This window comes from Phyllobates terribilis, unplaced genomic scaffold (assembly GCF_046119375.1).
Source record: "Phyllobates terribilis strain yellow unplaced genomic scaffold, ASM4611937v1 Scaffold_4__5_contigs__length_816908805, whole genome shotgun sequence".
Lineage (NCBI taxonomy): Eukaryota > Metazoa > Chordata > Amphibia > Anura > Dendrobatidae > Phyllobates > Phyllobates terribilis.
Genome location: NW_027362764.1, coordinates 673333722 through 673355700, shown reverse-complemented (window position 1 = coordinate 673355700; position 21979 = coordinate 673333722). Strand labels below are relative to the sequence as shown.

At 48.4% G+C, this 21979-nt stretch overlaps 1 non-coding gene and 8 pseudogenes across 1 annotated transcript; all 9 read right to left on the bottom strand.

Annotated features, from left to right (window-relative positions):
* Window positions 1-2979: 2979 nt before the first annotated feature.
* Window positions 2980-3099, bottom strand: LOC141269015 (5S ribosomal RNA; annotated as a pseudogene).
* A 621-nt stretch (window positions 3100-3720) lies between these two features.
* Window positions 3721-3839, bottom strand: LOC141266905 (5S ribosomal RNA). The gene has a single exon (XR_012320924.1). It is a non-coding gene; the product is annotated as a 5S ribosomal RNA (ribosomal RNA).
* A 12524-nt stretch (window positions 3840-16363) lies between these two features.
* LOC141269364 (5S ribosomal RNA) lies at window positions 16364-16483 on the bottom strand (annotated as a pseudogene).
* A 621-nt stretch (window positions 16484-17104) lies between these two features.
* Window positions 17105-17223, bottom strand: LOC141268601 (5S ribosomal RNA; annotated as a pseudogene).
* Window positions 17224-18166: 943 nt separating this feature from the next.
* Window positions 18167-18286, bottom strand: LOC141269892 (5S ribosomal RNA; annotated as a pseudogene).
* Window positions 18287-18892: 606 nt separating this feature from the next.
* Window positions 18893-19001, bottom strand: LOC141269262 (5S ribosomal RNA; annotated as a pseudogene).
* A 935-nt stretch (window positions 19002-19936) lies between these two features.
* LOC141269905 (5S ribosomal RNA) lies at window positions 19937-20046 on the bottom strand (annotated as a pseudogene).
* A 621-nt stretch (window positions 20047-20667) lies between these two features.
* Window positions 20668-20786, bottom strand: LOC141267283 (5S ribosomal RNA; annotated as a pseudogene).
* A 932-nt stretch (window positions 20787-21718) lies between these two features.
* LOC141268355 (5S ribosomal RNA) lies at window positions 21719-21838 on the bottom strand (annotated as a pseudogene).
* Between the last annotated feature and the right edge of the window lie 141 nt (window positions 21839-21979).

Here is a 21979-nt window from a genome sequence, read left to right as displayed (position 1 = left end):
TTTAATAAAGTAATGTCTAATACAAGAGTATTGCTTCATTAAATATATATTGCTAAGGAAAAAAATGTTTACATTTTCTGAGTAAACACAACAATTCATTCATTCATTTATTCATTCATTCATTCATTCATACATTCATATATTTATTCATTTTGGTTCAGGAGTATACATTCTTTGATATTATTGGTTTAATAAAGATATAAAAACTTGTTTTTTCAAAATACACTGACACCTATGGGTTGGAAAAGGTAATTACACCTATGACATAAAAATGTTCTATCATATGGAGAACTTGATTGATAATGAATTATTATCTATTATTGTTTATTATTCCAAACATAATTTATTTTAATATTTTGATAATAATTAGATGGATATTACTGATTGCTATGGTACGCTGTGATATTATAGGTTAGGAAAAACTGCCAGATTTGGTATCAGATTAGGGAATGAAGACTTCAATCAAGACATCGCAATTATGAATTCTATCTTAATATAGACTTTTAATTTTTATAAATCAAAGAGATTCTCAAAAGTTACAAGAAGAAGCAACTGATATCCGGACGTCTCAGAAGGTAACAGGTGTGAATGCTGAGTGTTATAATAGACTGTGTCCATTACATACAATACAATTCACACCACTGATCACCAGGACGGCAGAGGACGATGATCCTATATGTACTGTGTTGTGTTTAAGTTTCATCATGTTCCACTGGTTTCTTATCACCTGCAACGCTTCAATGAAAGCTGGTGAACAGGTAATACCTGGCATATGTGTCCTGTATATAAAGGACTGAGTACTGGTTATGGTGCTATATAAAGCAGGAAAGTGTCAAGTTAACCCTTGCTTTACTGACCAAAGACGTCACATCTGTTCCAAAAGTGACACAAGACCAGTTCGGACACACGGAAGATTCCAAAGACGATCCAACGTAAGTCCAGGTGACACTGCACAGATATTAAAGCTACATTTCATCCATGGACTTTGTTTTCTTATCAACTGACACACATGATCTTTCTAATAAAGAGTACAGTTTATGGACTGAACAATAATGAACACAATTATGGACTGTACAATATCTACATGCTGTAATTTATTTCAAAGGAGTTTTCATCTAAAGACTGTGTTATAAAAGAACCAAGAAGAAGACGAGACGATGACCCGATGACATCAGATGATGACGATTGAACCCGCGATTGCTTCAATTTAGATATAGGGAAGTATAATTATACATATTAAATGAATATTAGTCGCGGCTTACCATAACATGAATTCACATCATTATATAACAATAATCCGATATTGATACTATTATTACTATTATTATTATTATGGAAATTTAATGATATTGCCAAGGAAGAAGGAAAGAAAAAATGATTGATGAATGTATCTTCTTTTGAGAAATTTCAGTTAAAGTCCTTTTATTCTCAAAAAAGGGGGAAATGTTAAATGGTTAATTATGGAAATTCATTTGGAATGTTAATCGATAATCATTTTTCTGAGTTCTATGCCTCAGCCATCGTGTCTAGTTGACATGCGCTATTTGTGTGTGTATTTTTGGTTCACTACCATATGTAGAACAGGTGTGCCATACGACTGGCTATAAAAGCCCATGGTACAGAAAGGGGGGGCTCTCTTGCTCTGCCCACCCCACAAGACACAGAATCTTCATGCTGAGAAGCAGATGACATGTAGGCCTGGACACATGCTGAACAAAGACATGATTTACCAGCCAGGATCCAAGGAAAGATGGGTGAATCTCAACAATTAAGCTAATTATGGACAAATGGACAATTACTTTATAACTAATTATTGTATGTACCTGCTGCAATCTGATTCTTTTTAATGGACAATCCAAGAATAAATAGATACATTTTTTTATAAGAATATCGTGATATTGATACTTTGAGAAGTCCTCAGTAGAAAAAAATAATACAGGAAGAGTATTATTTTACAGTCTCCCATCCAAGTACTAACCAGGTCAGACCCTGCTTAGCTTTCAAGATCAGACAAGATTGGGCGTGTTCAGGGTGGTGCGACCATAGGCAGAGACTAGCCTCTCACTTGCTGCTTTTCTACTTTGACGTCTGGCTGCCGGCTGCCCTTTCCGGTGCTCAGCAAGACCAGGTCCTTTTGTGCTTTCCCTTTTCTTCAATTTTTTTGCTGGCTTCCTTAAAAGGTCTTGTAGACTCAAGGCCCCACTCAGAGCCGCTGAGCTCACTGATCGGCTGAAGCGCTGTCGACGGAACGTCAGCTTCACGGCCAATGCCACAGGCCGGGAGCAGAGGCGAGACTCACCGGTAGACTCGGGTAGGGTGAGTAGAGCGCGGATAGTTGCTTTCTAATAGGCTGCAGCCGGGGATTAACTTTTAATGAAAGGGAACAATCCCTTTGACTGTCTGCAGCGCGCCACACCTAGGAAGCGCACTCTCACACACAAGCCAGCATGCACACGTGCTCGCACGTGACAACACCCCCTATCTGCCCCTACAATCTCTCCGTCATCATGCGTCATACTCTCCTACCTGTTTTATGATTTCAGGGCCCTAGCAGGAATCACCCCCCCCCTCCTGAATTCCTTCCGCACCTTCCTTGCCTTCCTTGCACTGACGTTAGCTCTTTGTCAGCCGTCTGGCTTGGTTACACAAGCTTCTTTGCAGAGAACCATGTTAATTCTGCTGGCCCTCGCTAGGCGGCCGGCATCTAAAACCTTCCCTGTGCACCTTCTGAAAGCCTGGCCCCTTCACGGCCCCGGGTGCTTTTAACACCATCATTTCCACACGACGAGCTGCGGAGTCAATAAGCACTCCTAGCCGTGGCAAGGAGCTCGGTGTCAGGCCTGTGTGGTAGCGCACTTAGCTGCCAACTGGCTCAGAGGCCTTGGGGCTTCCATCATCTAAGTTACTTAAGGTCGGTGTCCGGCAAGGCGACGTTCCATGCTAGCCGAGCTGTGCAGTAGGGCAAAACGTCATCAAAATGGTCTACAGCACCTGGTGTTCCCAGGAGGTCTCCCATCCAAGTTCTGTCTGAGCCCAGCCCTGCTTTGCTTCCGAGATCAGATGAGATCGGGCGTATCCAAGGTCGTATGGCCAGTAGACACTGCTCGATCCATCGCCCGGCCAGCCTTTCTTAGGATTGCTTGCTGGCGAGCAATCTGGCCGTGATGGGGCGGGCTCCGAAGGGTCCATGCAAAGGCTGTGCCATCCCTACAGGTGTGGTTTGTTTAGCAGTGATTCACCCGCCACATCAGGTGTCTTCAAAAATGTCTCGGCGCAGAGTCTCCTGCAGGCTAAACCCTTCATCGCGGTAATGTGACAGAAATAGCAAGCTGGACCCGTAACTTGGGGGCGGAGCGAGACGTCCAGGGGTGAATGAAGGAAGAGGGTGAGATGATTGCCAGTGACTTTGAGCTGCTCTTCAGGGGGGAGGGTCGTGTTGCCTGCAAAGGTCTTCTGCTTGGTGTTACCTGTGGTTGCCTCCAGCCACGCGGGAGACACTGGTCCTGGTGAAAAGGAGCCTAGTATTAAATGTAAAAAAGCAACAATTCTGGAGGCCCACGGTGATCAGAAGGATGCTGGTATTTTGCAGAGATGAAATAGCGCAAGAGAGAAAGCAAATGAAAAAAAGAAAAGAGAAGGAATGTGTGCACTTGTGAAAGGGAATGGAAAAAAGGTATAGAAGAGAGTGCCCCCTGCTGGTGGAAGGAAGGAAAAAGCAAAAGCCTACAGCACCTGGTATTCCCAAGCAGTCTCCCATCCAAGTACTAACCAGGTCCAACCCTGCTTAGCTTCCAAGATCAGACGAGATCGGGCGTGTCCAGGGTGTTGTGGCCGTAGGCGGTAGGCGTAGACAAGCCTCTCACTTGCTGCTTTTCTACTTTAAAGTCTGGCTGCCGGCTGCCCTTTCCAGTGCTCAGCAAGACCAGGTCCTTTTGTGCTTTCCCTTCTCTTCAATTTTTTTGCTGGCTTCCTTAAAAGGTCTTGTAGACACAACGCCCCACTCAGAGCCGCTGAGCTCACTGATCGGCTGCAGCGCTGTCGACGGAACGTCAGCTTCACGGCCAATGCCACAGGCCGGGAGTAGAGATGAGCGTTGTTCTACTCGAACTGTTCGCCAATCTCAAATTCGAGCTGTTTTGGGCGGTGTTCGAGCCGTTCGGCGAACACGAACAATTTGAGAAAAATTCGGCTGTTCGAGGTTATGTTCGATAACTGTTCGTGCACCAAAATCATAACTGGATTTTTTCTCAGTAATGATGAAAATTAATGTTAATACGCAGTTTGAGTGTACAGCGGGGTGGGGGGAGGGGCAGGGGATGGATCTCTGCAGGAACAATGAAGATCTCCATTTTTTTTTCTCTTTCCCGCATTTACAGTGGGGAGGTGCAATCTGTCAGCCTATCAGCAGCGCACACACGGAGCGAAGTGCTTTTTTTCACACAAGCAAGGGCATGTGTCATTGGCAGTGTATGTCACATGTCCTTGCCCTATAAGACCAAGCCATTTTCCCCGTCGCCACCATTTTCTCACTGCTGCAGCTGCGTGTTAGACGGCACCACTGTTGCTGTGTGCGCTATACCTTGTTAATTTCAAGCCAATTTTCGCACAAATATACAGATAGCTTGGGAGTAGGGAATAGTTGTGATTGCAGTCCTTTTAAGGACTAGGTTACAGCATTTCCTACGACTTTTATTAGGCAGGTCTGTGCTCTTAAATAGATAGGTTGTGGGAGTAAAGACTAATTGTAATTGGAGTCCTTTTCAAGACTAGGTTACATCAGTTCCTATCAGTTTTTGCCAGGCAGGTCTGTGCCAGTGCTGTGCAAGTTTTTTCCCAGCATTTGGCTGAATCTAGCAAAGCTAATCCTTTTTGGCCTATTGCAGAGTGTGTTAGTCAGTGGAGTAGCCTATCTGTGTTGCAAGATATACCACCTGTGTATAGAATACCAATTTTTTTACTGCACCTAGTGAAGTAAAATCTTTTGGGCATAGCATCATTCTATTAGTCCATCTATACTGACCTCCATCAGGTTGCAAACTGAATCTAATTTTTTTCTGCATCTAGCTCTGAAAAAATATTTGGCCTTCTAGCAGTGTGTGGGACTTGTTCTATTAGTCCACCTATACTGACCTCCATCAGGTTGCAAACTGAATATATTTTTTTCTGCATCTACCTCTGAAAAAATATTGGGCTTCTAGCTGTGTGTGGGACTTGTTGTATTAGTCCATCTATACTGACCTCCATCAGGTTGCAAACTGAATATATTTTTTTCTGCATCTACCTCTGAAAAAATATTGGGCTTCTAGCTGTGTGTGGGTCTTGTTCTATTAATACATCTATACAGACCTCCATCAGGTTGCAAACTGAATATAATTTTTTTCTGCATCTAGCTCTGAAAAAATATTTGGCCTTCTAGTAGTGTGTGGGACTTTCTCTGTTAGTCCATCTATACTGACCTCCATCAAGTTGCAAACTGAACATATTTTTTTCTGCATCTACCTCTGAAAAAATATTTGGCCTTCTAGTAGTGTGTCGGACTTTCTCTATTAGTCCATCTATACTGACCTCCATCAAGTTGCAAATTAAAAATAATTTTTATCTGCATCTACAGTACCTCTGAAAAAATATTTGGGCTTCTAGCTGTGTGTGGGACTTGTTGTATTAGTCCATCTATACTGACCTCCATCAGGTTGCAAACTGAATATAATTTTTTTCTGCATCTAGCTCTGAAAAAATATTTGGCCTTCTAGTAGTGTGTGGGACTTTCTCTGTTAGTCCATCTATACTGACCTCCATCAGGTTGCAAACTGAATATATTTTTTTCTGCATCTACCTCTGAAAAAATATTGGGCTTCTAGCTGTGTGTGGGTCTTGTTCTATTAATCCATCTATACTGACCTCCATCAGGTTGCAAACTGAATATAATTTTTTTCTGCATCTAGCTCTGAAAAAATATTTGGCCTTCTAGTAGTGTGTCGGACTTTCTCTATTAGTCCATCTATAATGACCTCCATCAGGTTGCAAATTAAAAATAATTTTTATCTGCATCTAAAGTACCTCTGAAAAAATATTTGGGCTTCTAGCTGTGTGTGGGACTTGTTGTATTAGTCCATCTATACTGACCTCCATCAGGTTGCAAACTGAATATATTTTTTTCTGCATCTACAGTACCTCTGAAAAAATATTGGGCTTCTAGCTGTGTGTGGGACTTGTTGTATTAGTCCATCTATACTGACCTCCATCAGGTTGCAAACTGAATATATTTTTTTCTGCATCTACCTCTGAAAAAATATTGGGCTTCTAGCTGTGTGTGGGTCTTGTTCTATTAATCCATCTATACAGACCTCCATCAGGTTGCAAACTGAATATAATTTTTTTCTGCATCTAGCTCTGAAAAAATATTTGGCCTTCTAGCAGTGTGTGGGACTTGTTCTATTAGTCCACCTATACTGACCTCCATCAGGTTGCAAATTCAAAATAATTTTTTGTATGCATCTAGCTCTGAAAAAATATTTGGCCTTCTAGCAGTGTGTGGGACTTTCTCTGTTAGTCCATCTATACTGACCTCCATCAGGTTGCAAACTGAATCTAATTTTTTTCTGCATCTAGCTCTGAAAAAATATTTGGCCTTCTAGCAGTGTGTCGGACTTTCTCTATTAGTCCATCTATACTGACCTCCATCAGGTTGCAAATTAAAAATAATTTTTATCTGCATCTACAGTACCTCTGCAAAAATATTTGGGCTTCTAGCTGTGTGTGGGACTTGTTTTATTAGTCCATCTATACTGACCTCCATCAGGTTGCAAACTGAATATATTTTTTTCTGCATCTACCTCTGAAAAAATATTGGGCTTCTAGCTGTGTGTGGGTCTTGTTCTATTAATCCATCTATACAGACCTCCATCAGGTTGCAAACTCAATATAATTTTTTTCTGCATCTACCTCTGAAAAAATATTGGGCTTCTAGCTGTGTGCGGGACTTGTTGTATTAGTCCATCTATACTGACCTCCATCAGGTTGCAAACTGAATATATTTTTTTCTGCATCTACCTCTGAAAAAATATTGGGCTTCTAGCTGTGTGTGGGACTTGTTCTATTAATCCATCTATAGAGACCTCCATCAGGTTGCAAACTGAATATATTTTTTTCTGCATCTACCTCTGAAAAAATATTGGGCTTCTAGCTGTGTGTGGGACTTGTTGTATTAGTCCATCTATACTGACCTCCATCAGGTTGCAAACTGAATATATTTTTTTCTGCATCTACCTCTGAAAAAATATTGGGCTTCTAGCTGTGTGTGGGACTTGTTGTATTAGTCCATCTATACTGACCTCCATCAGGTTGCAAATTGAATATAATTTTTTTCTGCATCTAACCCAGCCAATAGTTTTGGCCTAATACCACAGTTTGGCCACTCAGCTCTGCTCGGTTACCATCCATTGTTTTTTTGTGCAAACAACTCCAGAGTTGTGAATTAGTTAACCACCAAAATGAGTGGAAAAAGGCCTGCTGCTGGTGGAAAGGGGAATAGGCGTGTTGGGAAGGTGAAAAAAGGTTGTGTCCGTGGGGTAGGTGTTAAAGCAACAGTAACATCTGCAGAAGAAAGACCATCTTCCAGCCAAACTAAAATGTCTACTTCTTTTAGCGGACAATGTGATAAGATCCCTTTCTTACGGCCACGCCAATCGCTACAAATTCCAGATGAGGCACAAAAACAGCAGGTGCTTCAATGGATATCAAGTGCTCCTTTAAGTGGGCTCTCCTCCACATCAACTTCAACATCACAAATACTCCAGTCCTCAAAGGTGTCACCCAAATCGCACTTGCTTCCTCACAGCTCCCAAATCTCCAGCTGCCCGTCTGAGTATGAGGTAGAACAGATGGTTGAGTCTGCAGAGCTGTTTACTCATACTATAGCCTGGGAATCAGAGGTCGACTCCAGCGCTTCTGTGAATCCAGACGAGGAAATGATCTGCACTGATGCCCAGAATCTTTATGAGTCGCATCCAGGACCAGACGCAGAAGGTTCTGACCATAATGTAGACCCTCATTCCCAAACTGTAACTCCTGTTGGTGGAGACAATGAGGAAGACGATGATAAGACTCAAATACCTGATTGGAGTGACAACTTTAGTTTTTTGTCAGGGCAGGAACAGGTTGGCTCTGAGGACGACGGGTGTGATAACACACAGGGTGATGATGATGAGGTTGGAGATCCCACTTACTGTCAACCCACAGTCAGCCAAGAGATGAGGTCAGCAGAGGAGGTGGAGGAAGATGCTAGTGACGACGAGGTCAGGTTGCGCCTTCCTGGACAGAGACGTAGTACTGGAAGCACGTCAACAACTGCATCCTCAAACACAACTCTGCCTCTCACCACAAGTCGTGGTGGCTCTTCAGGTCGCATGGGTGCTAAGCCTTGCATAGCCTGGGCATTTTTTCAGATCGATAAAGATGACCCAACTCGTGTTATCTGTAACATTTGTCAGCAAAAGCTAAGTAGAGGCCAAAAAATACATAGTTTGAGTACTTCATGCATGAACCGGCACATGGACATGAAGCATAAGTTGCAGTGGGAAGCTCAGTGTGCTACAATGCGGCCTAGCCGGCCGGGCCAACCACCGTCTGCCATATCTTGTGCATCCGCGGCCTCTTCATCCTCTGTGACTGGGGGGACAGCAGTCACACCTGTTTTGGGGCGCAGACCTGCCACCTCTTTACCCGCAACAGCCAGCGTGATTGGCAGGTCATCATTTTCTTTGGAGGTGGTAACACCAGCTGGTGTTGAGCGCTGTCCGACATCGATAACACCACCTTTGGATCAAGGCAACCTAACATGTCCGCCTGCATCTTCCTCACAGACCGGCAGTTTGCCGGGGACACCCTTATCAACCCCGTCTAAGCACAATAGCCAGCCCTCAGATGTGGACAAGTAAAAGACCATTTCCTCCTAGCCATGAGAAAGCTAAGAGGTTGAATTTCACCATCTGCAAGCTCTTGGCTACAGAAATGCTGCCTTTCCGCCTGGTGGACACAGAGGATTTTCGAGACCTTATGTCCGTCGCAGTGCCCCAGTACCAGATGCCCAGTCGGCACTACTTCTCAAAGAAAGGTGTGCCTGCGCTCCACCAGCATGTCGCACACAACATCACCGCTTCTTTGAGAAACTCTGTGTGTGACAGGGTGCATTTCACCACAGACACTTGGACGAGTAGGCATGGACAGGGGCGTTACATGTCGCTGACTGGGCACTGGGTAACTATGGTGACAGCAGGACAAGGGGCTGCTGTCCAAGTCTTGCCGTCCCCACGAGTTGTGCGTCAATCCTCTTTATGTCAAAGTTCCTCCACTGCTTCTGCCTCCTCAACCTCCTCTCGGTCTTCCACCTGCACCCAAAGCCTGTCTGGTCATGCCACAAGCTTTCTAACTGCGCAGAAGGGATCCTGCACACCTCCTTACTATGCTGGCAGTAGGGCTCAACGTCATCAGGCGGTTTTTACTTTGAAATGTCTGGGAAATGTGAGTCACACAGCTGAGGAGTTGTGGTCAGCTCTGGAGAACCAATTTCATGAATGGCTGTCTCCACTGGACCTGAAATCAGGGAAGGCCGTGTGCGACAATGCTGCAAACCTGGGTGCGGCCCTTCGCCGGGGCAATGTCACACACGTGCCTTGTATGGCTCACGTGTTGAACCTGGTTGTCCAGCAATTTTTAGCCCACTATCCCAGACTAGATGGCCTTCTGCAGAGGGCACGGTCGCTGTGTGCTCACTTCCGCCGTTCGCATCCCGCAGCTCAGCGACTTACATCTCTACAGAAGTCGTTGGGCCTGCCACTTCACCGGCTAAAATGCGATGTGCCTACCCGGTGGAATTCAACTCTGCACATGTTGCAGCGACTGTGGCAGCACCGACAAGCCCTGGTGCAATACGTTCTGACGTATAGCCTGGGCCAACGAGATCCAGAGGTGGGGCAAATCACGCTGGAGGAGTGGTCTCAGATCAGGGACCTATGCACCCTTCTGCACAGTTTTGAAATGGCGACGAAGATGTTTAGTGCTGATGATGCCAATATCAGCATGACTATTCCGGTGATTTACATGCTGGAGCACATGTTAAACAGAATTCGGAGTCAGGTGGTGGCACAAGAGGAGGTGGAGGAAGTAGAGGAGGAGGAGTTGTATGCAGAAGGGCTAACATCTGCAAGGTCCAGACGGTCGGCAGCACCAAGGCGGCAGGCATGTGAGGGTGGGGGAGATGGTTTTACCAGGGCGCATGGTAGCAGCCAAACTAGTGAGGAAGGTGCAGGAGCCCAGGAAGAAGTGGAGGACGAACTGATGGAAGACTCATCAGATGAGGGAGACCTTGATCACATTTCTGTTGTGCGAGGTTGGGGGGAGAGGACAGAGGAAGGAAGCATGATTGTTACCTTGCCACCAACACAACAGGGACTTAGTGCTCCTGGATGCGCAACACACATGAGTGCCTTCTTGCTGCACTACCTGCAACATGACCCTCGAATTGTGAGAATTAGAAATAATCCTGACTACTGGGTTGCCACACTGTTAGATCCCCGGTACAAAAGTTAATTTGCAGAAATTATTCCTGCCATAGAAAGGGATGCACGCATGCAGGAGTATCAGCAGAGACTGTTGCAGAATCTTACATGTGCTTTTCCACAAAACACCAGTGGTGCACGTAGTGAATCTCACAGTTCCAACTTGCCAACCGTGGGACCGTCAAGTGTTCAGCACTCAAACCGTAACAGAACCACAGTATCTGCTGGTAACATCAATTTTGCGGAATCATTTCACCACTTTTTTAGCCCATCCTTTGCAAGGCCACAGGAGACAAGAAGTCTGACACATAGTCAACGCCTAGAGACGATGGTACAGGAGTATCTCCAAGTAAACATTGAAGCCACGACTGTGTCACTGGACCCTTGCTCTTTTTGGGCTTCCAATCTGGATAAATGGCCGTAGCTAGCCACTTACGCCTTGGAGATCTTGTTATGCCCCGCAGCCAGCGTTCTGTCTGAGCGTGTGTTCAGTGCTGCTGGTGGTGTGCTGACAGATAAGCGCACGCGGCTCTCCACTGATAATGTAGACAGACTCACGTTCATAAAGATGAACAAATCATGGATCCGAAACGACTTTTCTACCCCTGTGTCATCCTGGGGAGAGTAAAAGCTTGATGATTGGTTAAAATCACCCTACCAACTGTTTTAAGCTTTCAAATTACTAATCATGTTTATCTGTATCTTGACTGGAAAATAATTTGGGCTTTGTAGCAGTGTGCAGCACTGATCCTATTAGGCCATCTATAATAAGCTCCACCAGATTTAAAATTAAAAATAATTTTTAGCTGCATCTAGCCCGGAAAATAATTTTGGGGCTCCGAGATGCGCAAGACACATAAGTGCCTTCTTGCTGCACTACCTGCAGCATGACCCTCATATTGTCAGAATTCGAAGTAATCATGACTACTGGGTTGCCACACTCTTAGATCCCCCAAACTTTTCGATCAACCTTTTCATTTTAATAAAGACCAAAAAAATGGTCATTTTTGAAATTATAAGCATTAGCAGGTTGTTAGAAACTGAAATCAAACAGTTTTCAACTCAAAACTTTATTCTAGGTGATGTTACATTTTCACATAGGACCCCTTGTTCGAAAGGAGCTTCTGAACTCTCTCGTCCATTGAATTTGTCAGGTTTTGGATGGTTTCTGCTTCAATTGTTTTGCATGAGGACAGAATACCCTCCCAGAGCTGTTGCTTAGATGTGAACTGCCTCCCGCCATCATAGACACTCCTTTTAATGATGCTCCAAAGGTTCTGAATGGGGTAGAGGTCAGGGGAGCATGGGGGTCACACCATAAGTTTGTCCCCTTTTATGCCCATATCAGCCAGAGATGCAGATGTTTTATGTGCAGCATGAGATGGTGCATTATCATGCAGAAAAATGATCTTGCTGTGAAATACACGGTTCTTCTTCTTGAACCATGGCAGGAAGTGCTGTTTGAGAAAATCCACATACATTATGGAGTTCATCTTTAGCGCCTTCAGGGATCCTAAAGGGGCCGACAATCTCTCTCCCCATGATTCCAGCCCAAAACATTACTCCACCTCCTCCTTGTTGGCGCTGTAGCCGTGTTTGCGTGGGGTGTCCATCAACCAGCCATCCTCCACTCCATTCATCTGGACCATCGAGCGCTGCACGGCACTCATCCGTGAACAAAACAGTTTTGAAATCAGTCTTCATGTAATGTTTGGCCCACTGGAGCCGTTTCTGCTTGTGTGAAGTGGATAGAGGAGGTCGACAGGATGGCGTATGCACAGCTGCAAACCTCTGAAGGACCCTGCATCTTGTTGTTCGGGGGACGTTGGAGGCACAAGCAGCTTCAAAAACTTGTCTGCTGCTATGAAAAGGCTTTTTTGCCACTGCTCTTTCAACCTGACGTAATTGCCTGTAGGAAAGAGTCCTCAATTTGCCCTTATCAGCACGCACACGTGTGTACTGTGAATCAGCTACATACTTCTTGATTGCCAAGACACTTCATCCTGATCATCGCACAATGTTGATTGTAGTCATGCCTTGACCTAAACACTCCACAATTTGTTGCTTCTCAGCAGCCGACACATCCTTTTTCTTTCCCATTTTGGCAGAAAATGTAGGCTGCTTAATAATGTGAGAGAGCCTTCTTAAGTAGTCTTGCCTTTCATTGGACACACCTGCCAAACTAATTAGCACAGGTGTCTGCAATTGCTTACAGTGATATAAAGAGCCCTGACACACATCACCATCAATGAGTTTAACTGACAAACAAACAAATTCTTCCCTTATCACTCCTAAACACTTTTTGCATAATAATTTGGAACGCGGTGTACATGTGCTTTTCCACAAAACACCAGCGGTTCACGTAGTGAATCTTACAGTTCTAACTTGCCAACCGTGGTCTGCATGGAATTGTTCAATAAAGGGCCCAAAATTAAGATAACATAGATGGGAGAGGTCTCTATGAATAGGAATTCCTAAGTATTTGATACCCTGTGAGGGCCAGGCAAAGGGAAAGTTGGACTGGATGGAATCCTATATGGATTTGGGGAGGGAGACATCGAGGGCCTCAGACTTCGCTGCATTGATTTTAAAATTTTACCATGTAACAAAGTGATCTATTTCAGCCATAACAGCATGGATGGATATATGTGATTGAGTGATATATACTAGGACATCATCAGCAAATAGAGAGCACTTGTACTCGGTGCCTCCCACCTCAATCCACCTAATATTGGGGTTATGGCGAATTGATGAGAGCAGGTGCTCCGTCACTAGGATGTATAAGAGAGGGGACAGAGGACATCCCTGCCTTGTCCCATTGGTGATTGTGAAAGGTGATGAAAATGTTCTGACGCACCCCCTGGGCCTTGGGACACCCGGAGCCGGACCCTTTTTGGTGGATGCTGGTGGTTGTAGTCTTCGTGGCGGCGACCCGGTTCCATGGCTCAGGGCGGTCAAACCAGTGGCGGAACTATTTATGTGGTTTTGATGTTTAAATGTCCGACTACGCCACCCGTGGATTGTGGTCAGAGTGAACCGCCGCTACAGGGCAGACCGCTGAGGCTGGTGTTGTGGGTGCAGCAGAGCGTAGCATAACTCCCCACGGGAGGAGTATAGCCTCAGGGCAGTGTATGCGGAGGATGGGGGTGATGGTGCAGGGCAGCAGCAGTAACGACACGGAGTCAGTGATGCAGTCCAGGGCCTTTACTCACAGTTCTTATTATCCAGACCACGTCTGCAGGTAACGGCTGCCCACGTCGTACTGTGCTCACCAGGTGAGGGGCTCAGACAACTCCCAGATAACTTTGGAGCACTTCACAGGACCCCCTTTGTGTGTCCTTTGTCTGGCCTTTCTTACCAACACTTCTGTCCGGCTGCCTCGGGCCTCCTCTTGGTAAACTTGGCGCCAGTTTCCCTGACCCTATGTGGTGCCTTCCTAGCGGGTGTAGCGAGGGGCTGCGCCACATAAAATGTCAGAGCCTCCGGTTTCTAGCTGAGGGTCGTTTCCTGCCTCCACTAGTTCGGGGACCGGTCTCCCCCTTTGGCCTGACCCCTCCACGCAGGTGGATTCGGGCGTGCGGTGGCGACTCGCCCGTCCGCACCCCTGGGATCCCTTCATTCCTCGTTCCTGGAGCCTTCTCCGCTCCTCTTCCTTCCTTCTCCCTCTTCCAGGCCTGGGCCTCTGTTACTAGGCCCGCCTCCGGAGCAGAGCTCATGCAGAGCCCCTGCTCCCTGCCACTTCTGCTCAGACTTCTCTGCACTGAACTAAGATGGTGCCCACCTTTTATACTCCCTTCTCAATGCACCCAGGAACTGCTTCCTCCCTGCTCCTGCACTACAGGGTTCCCCTTCCTCAGTGTTCCCTCCCCCCACTCCAGCCAGGGACAGGGACTGTCGTGCCCATCTCAGGGGCATTTTGGTCGCCCTGCCCCACGGCAATGTGGTGTAATGCATGCAGGTGTCGGGTCCTGATCCACACTCCATCCTTACCTGAGAGTGAGATATCACACCTCTGGGTGAGGTGCAATACGTCTGTAGCAACCGAGCCCTCAGGGTGCTACAGTTCCATTTATCTTCAGCCTAGGTGACGTATTGCGATACAGGGCCGTGATTTTGGCTATAAAAAGGTCCCCTAGACCCCTACCCCAAGCTTTTTAAGAGAATCATATATGGCGTGCCAGGAGACTCTATGGAATGCTTTCTCAGCATCCAACGAGAGTATCTAATTACAAATTTTTAACTGCATCTAGCCCAGGAAATACTTTGTGCCTAGTAGCAGTGTCTGCTAGTCAGCGGATTATCCCGGCTGTTAAGCAAGCTACACCACCTGTAGTTTAGACACTTAATTTTTTCAAAGGAAATGCTTCGGGACCATGGGATACTTAGTGAAGAGCATCAGGAGGCACCCCAAGGCATAGGGGCTGGGACTGGCAGTAGGATGCCTTGCGGTGGACAGCCGAGCGCGATCCTTATAAAAGCTTTTTAACTGCAGCAGCTTTAGTGGAAGCTACTGGAGCTGGAATTACCGCGGCTGCTGGCATGAGACTTGCCCTCCAATAGATCCTTGTAAATGGATTTAAAGTGTATTCATTCAAATTAGAGAGACAATTTAAATTAAAAAGCTTAGAGCTGCCTCCACCACAGGGGGGCTCGCTCGACCCACCAGCGGACAGGCACCAGTATTGGGAGAGGGGGGCTGGCCGTCAGGGTTCACCGCGGCTCTGGCACAAACCCGGCGACATGGAGGTGGCACGGGCAGGAGCGGACTGGCCGTGTCGGCTTCTCACTTTTTGGATTTTAGAAGGGCATGACATGCCTATATCTGTGTCTCCCCCTCCTTTTACTCCTCCACCTCTTTTATTTTCTCATGACTATATGTACTTGTCACTTTTCCATGTGTTAGTTATGTCTTCTGAGCAGTTTGTCAGCTTTTGGACACCTTTGAAGGTGTTTTCTATTTGTTTCTATGTGTTTTTGTTTGCCTGCCATTGGTTTTAACGGTGTTCGAAGGTGTTCGACGAACAGTTCGACGAACACACGGGTGTTCGACGAACCGAACCGAACTCGAACACTACGGGGGTGGCTCAACACTAGCCGGGAGCAGAGGCGAGACTCACCGGTAGACCCGGGTAGGGTGAGTAGAGCGCGGATAGTTGCTTTCTAATAGCCTGCAGCCGGGAATTAACTTTTAATGAAAGGGAACAATCCCTTTGACTGTCTGCAGCGCGCCACACCTAGGAAGCGCACTCTCACACACAAGCCAGCATGCACACGTGCTCGCACGTTACAACACCCCCTATCTGACCCTACAACCTCTACGTCACCATGCGTCAGACTCTCCTGCCTGTTTTATGATTTCAGGGCCCTGGCAGGAATCACCCCCCCCTCCCCGATTCCTTCCGCACCTTCCTTGCCTTCCTTGCACTGACGTTAGCTCTTTGGCAGCCGCCTGGCTTGGTTACACAAGCTTCTTTGCAGAGAAACATGTTACTTCTGCTGCCCCTCGCTAGGCGGCCGGCATCCAAAACCTTCTCTGGGCACCTGCTGAAAGCCTGGCCCCTTCACGGCCCCGGGTGCTTTTAACGCCATCATTTCCACACGGCGAGCTGCGGAGTCAATAAGCACTCCTAGCCGTGGCAAGGAGCTCGGTGTCAGGCCTGCGTGAAGGCGGCGGGGTAGCGTACTTAGCTGTCAACTGGCTCAGAGGCCTTGGGGCTTCCATCATCTAAGTTACTTAAGGTCGGTGTCCGGCAAGGCGCCGTTCCATACTAGCCGAGCTGGGCAGTAGGGCAAAACGTCATCAAAATGGTCTACAGCACCTGGTGTTCCCTGGAGGTCTCTCATCCAAGTACTGTCCGAGCCCAGCCCTGCTTTGCTTCCAAGATCAGACAAGATCGGGCATATCCAAGGTGGTATGGCCAGTAGACGCTGCTTGATCCATCGCCCGGCCAGCCTTTCTCAGGATCGCTTGATGGCGAGCAATCTGGCCGTGACGGGGCGGGCTCCGAAGGGTCCATGCAAAGGCTGTGCCGTCCCTACAGGTGTGGTTTGTTTAGCAGTGATTCACCCGCCGCATCAGGTGTCTTCAAAAATGTCTCGGTGCAGGGTCTCCTGCAGGCTAAACCCTTCATCACGGTAATGTGACAGAAAGAGCAAGCTGGATCCGTAACCTGGGGGCGGAGCGAGACGTCCAGGGGTGAATGAAGGAAGAGGGTGAGATGGTTGCCAGTGACTTTGAGCTGCTCTTCAGGAGGGAGGGTTGTGTTGCCTGCCAAAGTCTTCTGCTTGGGGTTACCGGTTGTTGCCTCCAGCCACCCGGGAGATGCTGGTCCTGGTGAAAAGGATCCTAGTATTAAAAGTAAAGAAGCAACAATGCTGGAGGCCCACGGTGATCAGAAGGATGCTGGTATTTTGCAGAGATGAAATAGCGCAAGAGAGAAAGCAAATGAAAAAAAGAAAAGAGAATGAATGTGTGCACTTGTCAAAGGGAATGGAAAAAAGGCATAGAAGAGAGTGCCCCCTGCTGGTGGAAGGAAGGAAAAAGCAAAAGCCTATAGCACCTGGTATTTCCAGGCGGTCTCGCATCCAAGTACTAACCAGGCCCAACCCTGCTTAGCTTCTAAGATCAGAAAAGATCAGGCATGTTCAGGGTGGTGTGGCCGTAGGCAGAGACAAGCCTCTCACTTGCTGCTTTTCTACTTTGAAGTCTGGCTGCCGGCTGCCCTTTCCAGTGCTCAGCAAGACCAGGTCCTTTTGTGCTTTCCCTTCTCTTCAATTTTTTTGCTGGCTTCCTTAAAAGGTCTTGTAGACACAACGCCCCACTCAGAGCCGCTGAGCTCACTGATCGGCTGCAGCGCTGTCGACGGAACGTCAGCTTCACGGCCAATGCCACAGGCCGGGAGCAGAGGCGAGACTCACCGGTAGACCCGGGTAGGGTGAGTAGAGCGCGGTTAGTTGCTATCTAATAGCCTGCAGCCGGGGATTAACTTTTAATGAAAGGGAACAATCCCTTTGACTGTCTGCAGCGCGCCACACCTAGGAAGCGCACTCTCACACACAAGCCAGCATGCACACGTGCTCGCACGTGACAACAACCCCTATCTGCCCCTACAACCTCTCCGTCACCATGCGTCAGACTCTCCTGCCTGTCTTATGATTTCATGGCCCTAGCAGGAATCACCACACCGCCTCCCCAATTCCTTCCGCACCTTCCTTGCCTTCCTTGCACTGAGGTTAGCTCTTTGTCAGCCGTCTGGCTTGGTTACACAAGCTTCTTTGCAGAGAAACATGTTACTTCTGCTGGCCCTCGCTAGGCGGCCAGCACCCAAAACCTTCCCTGGGCACCTGCTGAAAGCCTGGCCCCTTCACGGCCCAGCGTGCTTTTAACGCCATCATTTCCACACGGCGAGCTGCAGAGTCAATAAGCACTCCTAGCCGTGGCAAGGAGCTCGGTGTCAGGCCTGCGTGAAGGCGGCGGGGTAGCGTACTTAGCTGCCAACTGGCTCAGAGGCCTTGGGGCTTCCATCATCTAAGTTACTTAAGGTCGGTGTCCGGCAAGGCGCCGTTCCATGCTAGCCGAGCTGGGCAGTAGGGCAAAACGTCATCAAAATGGTCTACAGCACCCGGTGTTCCCAGGAGGTATCACATCCAAGTACTGTCCGAGCCAAGCCCTGCTTTGCTTCCGAGATCAGACGAGATCAGGCGCATCCAAGTTGGTATGGCCAGTAGACGATGCTCGATCCATCGCCCGACCAGCCTTTCTCAGGATCGCTTGGTGGCGAGCAATCTGGCCGTGACGGGGCGGGCTCCGAAGGGTCCATGCAAAGGCTGTGCCGTCCCTACAGGTGTGGTTTGTTTAGCAGTGATTCACCCGCCGCATCAGGTGTCTTCAAAAATGGCTCGGCGCAGGGTCTCCTGCAGGCTAAACCCTTCATCGCGGTAATGTGACAGAAAGAGCAAGCTGGACCCGTAACTTGGGGGCGGAGCGAGACGTCCAGGGGTGAATGAAGGAAGAGGGTGAGATGGTTGCCAGTGACTTTGAGCTGCTCTTCAGGGGGGAGGGTCGTGTTGCCTGCAAAGGTCTTCTGCTTGGGGTTACCGGTGGTTGCCTCCAGCCACGCGTGAGACGCTGGTCCTAGTATTAAAAGTAAAGAAGCAACAATGCTGGAGGCCCACGGTGATCAGAAGGATGCTGGTATTTTGCAGAGATGAAATAGCGCAAGAGCGAAAGCAAATGAAAAAAAGAAAAGAGAATGAATGTGTGCAATTGTGAAAGGGAATGGAAAAAAGGCATAGAAGAGAGTGTCCCCTGCTGGTGGAAGGAAGGAAAAAGCAAAAGCCTACAGCACCTGGTATTCCCAGGCGGTCTCCTATCCAAGTACTAACCAGGCCCAACTCTGCTTAGCTTCCAAGATCAGGCGTGTTCAGGGTGGTGTGGCCGTAGGCAGAGACAAGCCTCTCACTTGCTGCTTTTCTACTTTGACGTCTGGCTGCCGGCTGCCCTTTCCAGTGCTCAGCAAGACCAGGTCCTTTTGTGCTTTCCCTTCTCTTCAATTTTTTTGCTGGCTTCCTTAAAAGGTCTTGTAGACACAACACCCCACTCAGAGCCGCTGAGCTCACTGATCGGCTGCAGCGCTGTCGACGGAACGTCAGCTTCACGGCCAATGCCACAGGCCGGGAGCAGAGGAGAGACTCACCGGTAGACCCGGGTAGGGTGAGTAGAGCGCGGTTAGTTGCTTTCTAAAAGCCTGCAGCCAGGGATTAACTTTTAATGAAAGTGAACAATCCCTTTGACTGTCTGCAGCGCGCCACACCTAGGAAGCGCACTCTCACACACAAGCCAGCATACACTCGTGCTCGCACGTGACAACACCACCTATCTGCCCCTACAACCTCTCCGTCACCATGCGTCAGACTCTCCTGCCTGTTTTATGATTTCAGGGCCCTAGCAGGAATCACCCCCCCACCCTCCCCAATTCCTTCCGCACCTTCCTTGCACTGAGGTTAGCTCTTTGTCAGCCGTCTGGCTTGGTTACACAAGCTTCTTTGCAGAGAAACATGTTACTTCTGCTGGCCCTCGCTAGGTGGCCGGCATCCAAAACCTTCCCTGGGCACCTGCTGAAAGCCTGGCCCCTTCACGGCCCCGGGTGCTTTTAACGCCATCATTTCCACACGGCGAGTTGCGTAGTCAATAAGCACTCTTAGCCGTGGCAAGGAGCTCGGTGTCAGGCCTGCGTGAAGGCGGCGGGGTAGCGTACTTAGCTGCCAACTGGCTCAGAGGCCTTGGGGATTCCATCATCTAAGTTACTTAAGGTCGGTGTCCGGCAAGGCGCCGTTCCATGCTAGCCGAGCTGGGCAGTAGGGCAAAACGTCATCAAAATGGTCTACAGCACCCGGTGTTCCCAGGAGGTCTCCCATCCAAGTACTGTCCGAGCCCAGCCCTGCTTTGCTTCCGAGATCAGGCGTATCCAAAGTGGTATGGCCTGTAGACGCTGCTCCATCCATCGCCCGGCCAGCCTTTCTCAGGATCGCTTGGTGGCGAGCAATCTGGCCGTGACAGGGCGGGCTCCGAAGGGTCCATGCAAAGGCTGTGCCGTCCCTACAGGTGTGGTTTGTTTAGCAGTGATTCACCCGCCGCATCAGGTGTCTTCAAAAATGGCTCGGCGCAGGGTCTCCTGCAGGCTAAACCCTTCATCGCGGTAATGTGACAGAAAGAGCAAGCTGGACCCGTAACTTGGGGGCGGAGCGAGACGTCCAGGGGTGAATGAAGGAAGAGGGTGAGATGGTTGCCAGTGACTTTGAGCTGCTCTTCAGGGGGGAGGGTCGTGTAGCCTGCAAAGGTCTTCTGCTTGGGGTTACCGGTGGTTGCCTCCAGCCACGCGGGAGACGCTGGTCCTGGTGAAAAGGGGCCTAGTATTAAAAGTAAAGAAGCAACAATGCTGGAGGCCCACGGTGATCAGAAGGATGCTGGTATTTTGCAGAGATGAAATAGCGCAAGAGAGAAAGCAAATGAAAAAAAGAAAAGAGAATGCATGTTTGCACTTGTGAAAGGGAATGGAAAAAAGGCATAGAAGAGAGTACCCCCTGCTGGTGGAAGGAAAGAAAAAGCAAAAGCTTACAGCACCTGGTATTACCAGGCAGTCTCCCATCCAAGTACTAACCAGGCCCAACCTTGCTTATCTTCCGAGATCAGATGCGATCAGGCGTGTTCAGGGTGGTGTGGCCATAAGCGGAGACAAGCCTCTCACTTGCTGCTTTTCTACTGTGACGTCTGGCTGCCGGCTGCCCTTTCCAGTGCTCAGCAAGACCAGGTCCTTTTGTGCTTTCCCTTCTCTTCAATTTTTTTGCTGGCTTCCTTAAAAGGTCTTGTAGACAGAACGCCCCACTCAGAGCCACTGAGCTCACTGATCGGCTGCAGCGCTGTCGACGGAACGTCAGCTTCACGGCCAATACCACAGGTCGGGAGCAGAGGCGAGACTCACGGGTAGACCCGGGTAGGGTGAGCAGAGCGTGGTTAGTTGCTTTCTAATAGCCTGCAGCCGGGGATTAACTTTTAATGAAAGGGAACAATCCCTTTGACTGTCTGCAGCGCGCCACACCTAGGAAGCGCACTCTCACACACAAGCCAGCATGCACACGTGCTCGCACGTGACAACACCCCCTATCTGCCGCTACAACCTCTCCGTCACCATGCGTCAGACTCTTCTGCCTGTTTTATGATTTCAGGGCCCTAGCAGGAATCACCCCCCCCTCCCCAATTCCTTCCTTGCCTTCCTTGCACTGAGGTTAGCTCTTTGTCAGCCGTCTGGCTTGGTTACACAAGCTTCTTTACAGAGAAACATGTTACTTCTGCTGGCCCTCGCTAGGCGGCCGGCATCCAAAACCTTCCCTGGGCACCTTCTGAAAGCCTGGCCCCTTCACGGCCCCGGGTGCTTTTAACGCCATCATTTCCACACGGCGAGCTGCGGAGTCAATAAGCACTCCTAACCGTGACAAGGAGCTCGGTGTCAGGCCTGCGTGAAGGCGGCGGGGTATCGTACTTAGCTGCCAACTGGCTCAGAGGCCTTGGGGCTTCCATCATCTAAGTTACTTAAGGTCGGTGTCCGGCAAGGCGCCGTTCCATGCTTGCCGAGCTGGGCAGTAGGGCAAAATGTCATCAAAATTGTCTACAGCACCTGGTGTTCCCAGTAGGTCTCCCATCCAGGTACTGTCTGAGCCCAGCCCTGCTTTGCTTTCGAGATCAGACGAGATCGGGCGTATCCAAGGTGGTATGGCCAGTAGACGCTTCTTTATCCATCGCCCGGCCAGCCTTTCTCAGGATCGCTTTGTTATGATCTGCTACAGAGAGTATGGAAAGAAAGGAGATCTATCCCTACAATAGAACTAAACTAGATCCCTACGATGTAACGGGGAACCTGATCCTG